The 10,316-nt window shown below is 33.5% G+C and overlaps 1 pseudogene; it reads right to left on the bottom strand.

Annotated features, from left to right (window-relative positions):
* Positions 1-8,282: 8,282 nt before the first annotated feature.
* LOC122095324 lies at positions 8,283-8,382 on the bottom strand (annotated as a pseudogene).
* Positions 8,383-10,316: the final 1,934 nt, after the last annotated feature.

Below are 10,316 nucleotides of genomic sequence, written 5' to 3'. Positions count from 1 at the left end.
TTATGAAAGGTCATTAGTTGATATTAACCCATTTATTCTTGCTTTTCTTTAGCCACTAATGTTTTCCATTTCAAATGTTTAGAAAACTTTACTGATCCAATGTCATGAATTTTTACATTTACGTATTATTAGTTTTTATATCTCACATTTAGTTTGATAATCATTTTTTATTTTAAATTTTTGTATAAGGTTTAAGGTAGTAGTCCAAGATCATTCTTTAAATCTAGAGAAGCAATAGTGCCAATACACCTATTTAAAATTCTATTTTTATTTGATAAAGTTCATGGCATCCTTTTAAAAATCTTTTGACCATAAAACTAAGAATTTATTTTTAATAAATCTGTTACATTCTTCTGGGTGTCTGTTCTTATAGTAGAGCTATTTTGTCCTCACTACTAAACATGGTAATAAGATTCAAATCTAGTATGAGGTCTCGTTACACCATTTTACAAGATTGTTCTGAATGATCTGTATTCCTTGAACTTACATGTGAGTTTATTGAGCAGGTGGACCAATATCCACTAACACAGTTATCTAGATGTTTGATAGTCACTCATATTTTGCACCTTGTGAAAACAAAAGGCCTCAGAGATTATATATAGAAAAATGTCTTTAGAGAATGCTTGAAGCCACTAAAATTAATTTAGGAATGAGTTAAAATTTAGATAACACTACAGCATAATATACCTGAATGCTAACGACTTGAGAGCTGTACTACAGAGGAGAGTGAGAGGGGACAGAATGATGGACCATAGAGGAGCTGTATGCCATTAGTATTTTGTTTCAAAAGACAGAAAGACTACAGAGATGAGAAGCAGGAAAATAATCAACTGTCCTGAAACACTTTTCTTTTTAATCCACCTAATAGTGTGAGCTGAGAGTCAGAGAAGATTGGAAAAATAAAATAGAAAATAAAGCATTGTATAGACCTCTTACAATGTAAAGAAATTGTAATAGGAATATGATAATTATTTTCCAAAGAAATAAGAGAAAGAATAAGTAAAGTCTAATGGAAAAATGAAGAGAGAAAAGAAGCAAAGTAAAACATTTATCAATAACAAACACAAGGGTTTGAAAGTGGAAAGGCAGTAGAAATATTCTAAATAACAATAAAATTTGCTAACGTGGATAGTATATGGATCACATTTTATCATATATAATTTTGAAAAATCACTAGTAATGAAAATTTAAAAGTCATAATTTAAAACACTACATTACAACTAGACAGTATAGTGCAGTGCAAAAACCTTGGCCTAGCATATGTGAAACCATGGATCTGACCCCCCAACATTACAAAGTACACACAAAGCACACACACACATACACACAACCACACACACACACACACACACACACACACACACCACGTACACACATTTAGAATATTGATATTATTATATTAAACCGAGGAATTTATCACAAATAGTAAAAGAAAGTTAATATATGAAATAATAATATTGCTCATACTATATAAAAGTTTAGGAGAAATAAAAGACAATACACTTGGATTCTTATAGGTTAAGTAAATTGAAAATTAAGAAATAGAACACATGAGAACCTTTGCAAACATGTTTTAAATAATAAACATTTTGAAACATGTATCGTTTTATTTTGACAAAAGATTGAGGTTACTGGTGTTTTAACTCAAGATTTAGAATATGATATCCAGGTGCATGCTCCATATCTTGCTATTGATGGCTATATCTCTAATCATTTCACTATGGATATTTTTAGAATAAGGTCTCATAGTTTCCCAGGCTCTCCTGAATTACAAACCTATTTGCAATTCCTCCTATAGCTAGAAAATGAAGCCACAAATCACCATGCCCAGCTCAAACTTTTTTAAATTCAAGTACAAGAAAGTAAATTTTCAAAAAGTGACCAGGTAATGAAGCCTTTCTTAATAAAGTATGTGTTTCTTGAAAATACAGTTAGTATTTGTTACCTGGAAAAATATGTTTAGAACTATAAGAAAATAAATTTATTTAAATTCACCAACCATATAAAATTAAGAAAATAATTTCATATATTCACATGTTAAATATTTTAAAAGCAAAATATATGTGTCTGATTAATTTACATGTGTGAAAATCATGCAATTAAATTAACTAATCCTACAGCTCTGAAAAAAGAATTACCCTAATGAAACAAAAGAAAATAAATAATTAAGTTCAAAATTTGAAATTTAGAAAATAAAATGAAGTGTACTCTTTAGGTGACAAGTAAATGTAAACCTTCTGTATATCAATTTTATAATAAAAATGCATGAACAAAGAAAGAAAAAGTGCCCATTGATCAATAGCAATTGCAAAAGCATCAGTAGTTGTATGAGTGTACAAAAAAATAGATGGAGGGGATAACAATGTTCCTTCCATAAGGAATGTACTCATTATCTTACTTATGAAAATGTAACCCCTATGTAAATTACCTTTACAATAAAATTAAATTGAAATTAAAAATAAACCAAAGAATATACCAATTAAGAATTCTTAGATGGAATGCTCTGCCTCCATCAGAAAAAATGACATTGCCCCATTTTTTAGGAAATGGAAACACTTGAAAAAATTATATTGAGTTAAGTAAGCCAGGCCAAAAGAAACATAGGTTCCATGGTTTCCCTTATTTGCAATAACTAGTATTTGTCTGAGTCAAGTAGGAGAGGTCAGATAAGTTGATGTTAGGTGAAATGAACCCCAAGATAAGTATTCAAAATTTTTTTCTTTCATGCGATTATTTCCAACATATTTATAACATTATTTCTTTGTTGTTTTATATGTCCCTCCCCCACGGTATAACCCCTGCTTTCACTGTATTTGCTGTTAGTATAATTTTTGGAGGGGAAGGGAAAAAACAAATAATTTAAATAGGGAGACAGGTGGCCCATTGCAACAATGAGATGTACAAGAGGTTATGTCGAAAAACAAACTTTACAACTTTGGCTGTGGAGGGGCGGAGGATTGGGTGGGGGGGAAGAGGAGGGGATGGGAACGGATGGGAAGTGGAAACAAAGGAGGAGGCAACAATGCTTGATAGAAATGTACTCATTGTCTTGCCCATGTAATTGTAACCCCTCTGTACAATATTTTAACAATAAAAAAAAAATTCTTAGAAGCCATTGGTTAAAAACGTGGTAAAGAACTGCCCCAAGTACACAAGGAATATATTTTGATGATATAATTTAAATACTTAAACTTCAACAGAGAAGCAAAAAGTTTAAAAACTGTTACACAGTAAAGTAATAAATCAGAATGTATTACTATAATAATCATTAGACGAATTTTTAGTGGTAGTCAAATATGTAAGAAATGAGGCAATTTGCCATTCATTTGCACTTAAGAAGTAAGGAAGAATTTTCTAGGTCCTTTTAAATATATCATAAGTTTAACGAAGAAACTATTCTGTCACATCATATGATAATCAGATAAAGATTATATTAGAGCAAAGAACAGATTCTACTATGTTTTTGGATGTTAAGGTATATACTTATTTTGGTGGGGATTTCAACTTCTTGTATTGTTCTTGCTAGGCTGGCATCATATCAGTTGTTAATTTTAGGGTAGGGGTTCCCTTTCCACAAGAACATGCACCTGATCTGTCCTTTTAGCCTTCCCATCATCAAAGGCATCAGAGTTGCACTATCTACCATGGCTGGCCTTGATCCTGCAGTCCTTCCAGTTTTAGTCTCTAGATAGTGCAAGATGGTGGAAATGATCCAATGCACCCAGGTATAGATTAAGGAAGTCCACTAAAATGTGGCCTGGGTTCTGTTCTCAAGCCTCCTAAGTAGTTAAGAGTACAGTTGGGAGCCCTGGTGCCAAGCAGTAAATATTTTTAAACAATTAGACATACATGACTTAGACTTGTGATTACCTCAGGAAAAGTATAAAACAGCAATGAAGCATAGAGTACAGGCAGCATTTTAACAAGCTACTCAGAGACTGAATCAGCTTAGCTAGCTACTCGGGAGGCTGAGATCTGAAGACCACTGTTCAAAGCCAGTCCAATCATGACAATACATGTGATTATCTCCAAAAAACCATAAGTGGAGTAGTGGCTTAAGTGGTAGACCACTCTCCTTGACCACAGAAGCTTTGGGATAGTGTCTAGACACTATCAAGCATCAGCAATGAATAATGCATGCATGAGTAATGGACATACGTGTGTGTACATGCACATGTGTGCATGCACACACACACAGAAATGATTATTTCAATGCAGAGTTCTTTATTTTTTTACCTTGCTGTACTTTATTTCCCTGTATTAGTCCACCAATTAACAAAGTCAACTAAGCACCAATTTACATGCAACTCATCATGTTTCTCTAAAGTCTACTCTCTTTTTGGAAGCCTGCTTTTATTTGACATAAAAGTAAATTATTCAGGAAGTCAAGTAATCTCCCTCAACTCTGTAGTGTTAGCTGATTTTTTAGGCTCTCCCTAGCAATATGATTCTGTGAAATCCGGCATCAAGCAGCGTATTTCATTCATGAGAAGGGAAGCCTCTGTCAAACAATTAGTAATAGGTTTTTCTCCTCCTGGCAAGCATCTGAGTTTTATTATATTTGTATAATTCATGATGAGTCTGTGAATGCCAAAGACTGCTGTGAAAATAAAAAGACCCTTCTCAGTGATTAGCATTTGTATACCATTCCTAGATATGAAGATGTTTAAATATTACTGAAATTGCTTTGGAATAAATAAAGTTCACCTGGACTATCTTGAGAAAGAAGAATTGATTTCTCAGCACTTTAGGTAAGAACTTGAGTGAAAGAAACCAAAGGAAAAATGAGGAACCACTGAATACATATATTCAAATGAAACAAACGAACCCAAAGAAAACACAAATTAATTCAGTACTCAAGAACCTGCAGGAAATGCAAAGATTTATTTAAAAAAATCAGCTATGATAAGCTTATGAAAAACCTGACTATATGGGAGTCTACTGTTGTGAGGATAGTGGTTAAAGCCCAGACTGGACATAAAGATCTGTACACAATGCCAGACACCTGTTATTCTAAATTCCAGGCAGAATAACATCAAGTGGACTGAGCCAATGATCATACACAAGTAGGAAGCCAGATTCTATCTGAAAATTAATCTGGATAATTTAGGGCTGGGGGCATGATAAACTGGTAAGAACACCCATTTAGGAGACACAAGACACTAAATTCAAACTTTAATATTATGGATGTTAAAGAAAAAAGCTATGACTTCAAAGAATTGGAATAATTGTAAGATTTGAGTATTTGTGTGGAGAAAAATCCATTAGAGCGATAGAGTGAACCCATGTTGCAATGCTTTCTACTTAAGTGATAATGTTATGTGGTACTCCAGACATAACAGAGTTACCTTGCAAAAGTAACTGAGCATGGATGTGCATTTGGGTGATGAAAATACTCTATTTACACAGGTATTATTTAAATAGATTTTTTCGGTAGATTGTAGTTTTTGAAATAAGAGCCTGGGTGTTATCCCTGAGCATTTTCTCCACATGTGGCCACTTAATTTATTTTAAATTAATTAATTAATTAGTTAGTTTGATGCTAATACTAGAGCTTGAAGTCAGGGCCTGGCTCTGTCCCAGAATTTGTTATTTTTTTGTTTTAATTTTCTGAAGGCTAGCATTTCACTCCTTGTACCATAGCTCCATTTCTAGCTTTTGCTGGTTACTTTCAAATCAAAATCTAATGGACTTTTTTTTCTTGGTCTGGTTTCAAACCACAATTCTCAGATTTCTTCTTTCTGATTAGCTAGGATTAAAGCCATGATCCACCAGTGTGGCTTCTACTTTTTCCTCTATACTTATTTAATGCACATATTTAGATAATTATGTAAAACTGAGAGTATAGAAGAAAGATGTACATTCATGATATTGTCCTGTCACAAATTCAAGTTAGTAATGTAAATTTCTTCCTAAGACCATACAAAAAAATTCCATAATATAGTGTAAGAGAACTCACTATTGAACAGATGAGCTTTAAGAGCTTTCTAATAGATCCATTATTTATTGTTACTCAACATTAGGAAAAATGTATAATGCAGTAAGTAAAATGGAAGTCCTTTGGAAGACTACTTAAATTCCTTGTTTTTTTAAAGACACTTGTTTTCATCTAAAAAAAATAAGCCTGTCTATTGTCTTCGTGTGATTTTGATGATTGAATATGCTTAATGAAAAGTCAAACTGTATTAGTAGTCCTTTGTTATCAATTCTGACTTTTTCTTTTTGGAGAATATAATGATCAAAGCAATAGTTCAGAATCAGCAAGCAAGAGGTCAGAATCATGCTTCCAGTGCAAATGGGTCACCAGTAAGTAATCCTCAATACCAGTTTCCACAAAGTTTTCTCACAGATACAATCAGCCTGCCTTTTCTAGCTGCTTTCCTAGCCTGTACCTATTCCTTCATTGTACAGGAAAAGTGTGATTCAACTGATTTCAGTCAGATCTGTTACTAGTGCTATCAAGGATTTAGATTCTTATGTAGGCTATTAAAAAGGTATTTACTAATTTCAAGTAAATACATAAATTCTATTTCCATCTTTTTTTAAAAAAAAATTCTGCTTGTTCTATAAATTGATCAGAGGCATGGATTTTGTGGATAGCTCATCTCTGTCTTTCATGGCTCTCATAGATAATATGATTGCTCCATAATTATCCTAATTTATATTGTTTTATATTTTGGGTTGCATCATTTCACTTTCTGCACTGCCATTTCCCAAATCATTTATATAGGAGGCATTATTTCACATTTTCTCATTCCTAGAATAAGTTGCACATGAAGACACCACTGGTCCTCATTTTCAGTCTGTACTTTGAATATGGAGGAACATCTTTCCTCTGCTCTCCATTTATTCCCTGATCTCCAGTTAGAATAATTTCGAATAGTAAAAATGGAAAAAGAAAATAAATCATGGTGAAAAAACATACACAGAGAATTCACCAGATATTTCTGACCAGGTCAACCAACATGAACTATTAGGGAAATACATGGACACCTCATTTCCACTGGTACTCAATGTATCTGGTTAGGCAATTCTGATGAAGATGAGGAACAAGATGAAAATATGAGGAATGGTAAAAATTGCAAGAAAAAAAATGGAGAAGGATCCAAGCAAATTTCTTCTTTGGGCTGCTGAAAATAACCAGCTTACTACAGTGCAGAGAATACTTTCCAAAAAGGCTACTCATGTGAATACTAGGGATGACGATGAGTATACCCCTCTTCATCGGGAAGCCTACAGTGGACACTTAGACATTGTCCGTGAGTTGGTGGCTCAAGGGGCACATGCAATAACTGTAGATGGCTGGACACCCCTGCACAGTGCATGTACGTGTAATAATACCAGAGTGGCTTCTTTCTTCTTCATGATGCAGATACCAATGCCCAAACTAAAGGCTTCTTGACCCCCTTGCATCTTGCTGCTGGTAATTGAGATAGCAAAAATACACTGGAACTGTTGAACCAATATGTCAAACCAGGTCTGAAGAACCACTTGGAAGAAACTGCATTTGATATTACCAAAAGGATAAGTATGTATCACTACCTCTTTGAAGTTGTGGAAGGCTGTACAAATTGTTCTCCTAAATCCTAATGATTCGGTTAATTTTCTTAAATTTCAAAAATGTCATTAATTCCTTTTTGTCAATACAACATATTTTCACAATCCAAATAACAACAATATCTTATAGTAACAATTCACGGATTCTGTGGAGTTCTTCAAAGTGAATTGTCTGCCTTTGATGTCAAAATGTATCCAAGAGTTTTTGTATACATCTATAATGATTTATGCAGAGTTTGTGATTTTGTTGATCGGAAATAATTTTAACTTATCTGTTGAAATGAGTAGTATAGAAACTAAAGATATTTCCATTGTTTGTCTGAAAAAGTATATTTTAAAATATTCTATATTCTATGTTTGTATAGTGTCCATAATCTCTTTTATTCTCTCCTAGATATAATACATTGAATTCTACATTGTTTTATAACACATAGGTTCATTAATGTGTCCTTTCAGATTGCATTCCATACAGAAACAGTTTAAGATTCCTTTTTTTTTTCCCCTAGGTCCTTTTAGTATTATATTTCTTTGGGATAAAACGACAATGTTGTCTAATTTCAAAAGTTGTGTAAAGGTTATGCTATGTAAAGGCCTTTCTAAGGTGAAAATTTAATACACTGATGTCAAAGTAACTTTTAATTATATGAATTAGGTGTATTGTTTCACTTGTAATTTTGTAATCAACTTTTTAATAGCTGTTTTTCATTTCTTGCATCTGAAGAATGAAAAATTTTGAATACTTGACAAATTTTCATATCATCCTTGTACAAGTGCCATGTTAATCTCTGTATTGTTGTAATTTTGGTATACAAGCTGCTGAAGAATGTAGTATCCTGCAAATTTTAGTAGTTAATGATGAAATATTTATAAAGGCTTATATGCTTAGGTGCCTATTTGTAACAAGGAAACTTTATTGTTCCTAAAAATGCTATTAATCTTATTTCCCTAAAATTCTGTTAATAGTTGAAAAAAAATGTTGTTCAGTTGATTGCTCACATTTGCAATTTTTTTGTCAATGACTATTTTAAATCCTTTTCATTTAGAATTTGATCATACTTTCAAGTATTAATAGCTAAGTCCAAATGAGACGGCTTTTTCAAGTACTTATTTATCCAACTGTGTTAGCTCTGTGGAGCCAATGGATTCAAAGTAAGCCTTGTTTAAGAGCTACTTCTAAACATATGCAGCTGAGATTTTCCCAAATGAGGTCTTACTGGCACAAATGTCTACCTGACCCTTTACCCTTCTTCCATGTAGGAACAGACCAACTAGAATATCTTACTCTGACAGCATAGATTGTATTAGTGGAACAAAACTAATCTTAGTTACAAGGGATCATAGAGAGATGAACAGTTCAGCCAGAACTGTTCATACTAGAAGGCATTTTATCAAAATATGATTGTTTATGATACCTACCATTTCAAAAGTAGCTAAAGCCAAGAAAGTGAAAAAATGTTCATATTCATGATTACCTAATGTCTTGGCCTGTCTACCTTCCAAACAGGCAGGAACTTACACTACTGCCATTTTATCACCAAATATTTTCATAGTTGCAAGAGAAGTCCATATATTTCTCTTCATTATTAGGCCTTAAATTGGTAATTTTTTTTATTATTTTTATTTCTATTATTATTTTTATTGTGAACAAAATGTACAGAGGGGTTACATTACATGGGCAAGATAATGAGTACATTTCTTATTAAGCATTGCAACCTCCTTCTTTGTTTACCCTTCACATCCCTTCCCAGCCTCCCCCCGACCCCCAACCAATCCTCCCCCCCACCGAAGTTGTAAAGTTCGTTTTGGACATGACAACTTGTACTTCTCATTGTTGCACGGGTCCACCAGTATCCTTAAACGACTTGTTTTTCCCCTTCTACTTCACAAATTATACCGACATCAAATATAGTGAAAGCAGGGGTTATAATGTGGGGGAGGGACATACAAAGCAACAAAAAGATAATCTTATAAGTGCATTAGAAACAAATGCATGAAAGAAAAAACCATTTAAATACATATCTTAGGATTCATTTTCCTAACATCACATTATCTGACCTTTTCTGCTTGACTCATACATATACTAGATATTGCAAATAAGAGAAACCATGGGACCTAGGTTTCATTGGGCCTGGCTTACTTCACTTAATATAATTTTTTCCAAGTCTTTCCATTTCCTAAAAAATTGGGCAATGCCATTATTTCTGATGGAGGCATAGAATTCCATTGTGTATATATACCACATATTCTTGATCTATTCATCTACTGAGGGGCATCTGGATTGGTTCCAGATCTTAGCTATGGTAAATAATTCTGCAATGAACATAGATGTGCTGATAGCTATAGTGTGGTCTTGTTTGTAAACATTTGGGTAAATGCCCCAAAGTGAGATTGCTGGGTCATAGGGGAGCTGTGTGTGAAGTTTTTTGAGAACCTCAGTACTGCTTTCCAAAGTGCTTGAACAAGTTTACACTCCCACCAACAATGCAGTAAGATTCCCTTCTGTCCACATCCCCTCCAGCATCTGTTGTTATTACAGTTCTTCATTTTTGCCATTCTAACTGGGGTGAGGTAGTATCTCAATGTTGTCTTGATTTGCATTATCACCCTACACCAGAATCAACTCCAAATGGATCAAAGACTTCGGAGTCAAAGCAGACACTCTGAAAACATTACAGGATAGAATAGGAGAAACCCTAGGTCTCCTTGGCTCATGTCGAAATTTTCTGAATAGAGACCCGGAAACACAACAAATCAAAGAA

Source organism: Dipodomys spectabilis, unplaced genomic scaffold (genome assembly GCF_019054845.1).
Source record: "Dipodomys spectabilis isolate Male_0828 unplaced genomic scaffold, ASM1905484v1 ptg000014l, whole genome shotgun sequence".
In the NCBI taxonomy this organism is placed as follows: Eukaryota; Metazoa; Chordata; class Mammalia; order Rodentia; family Heteromyidae; genus Dipodomys; species Dipodomys spectabilis.
This window is presented reverse-complemented; position numbering and strand designations above follow the sequence as displayed.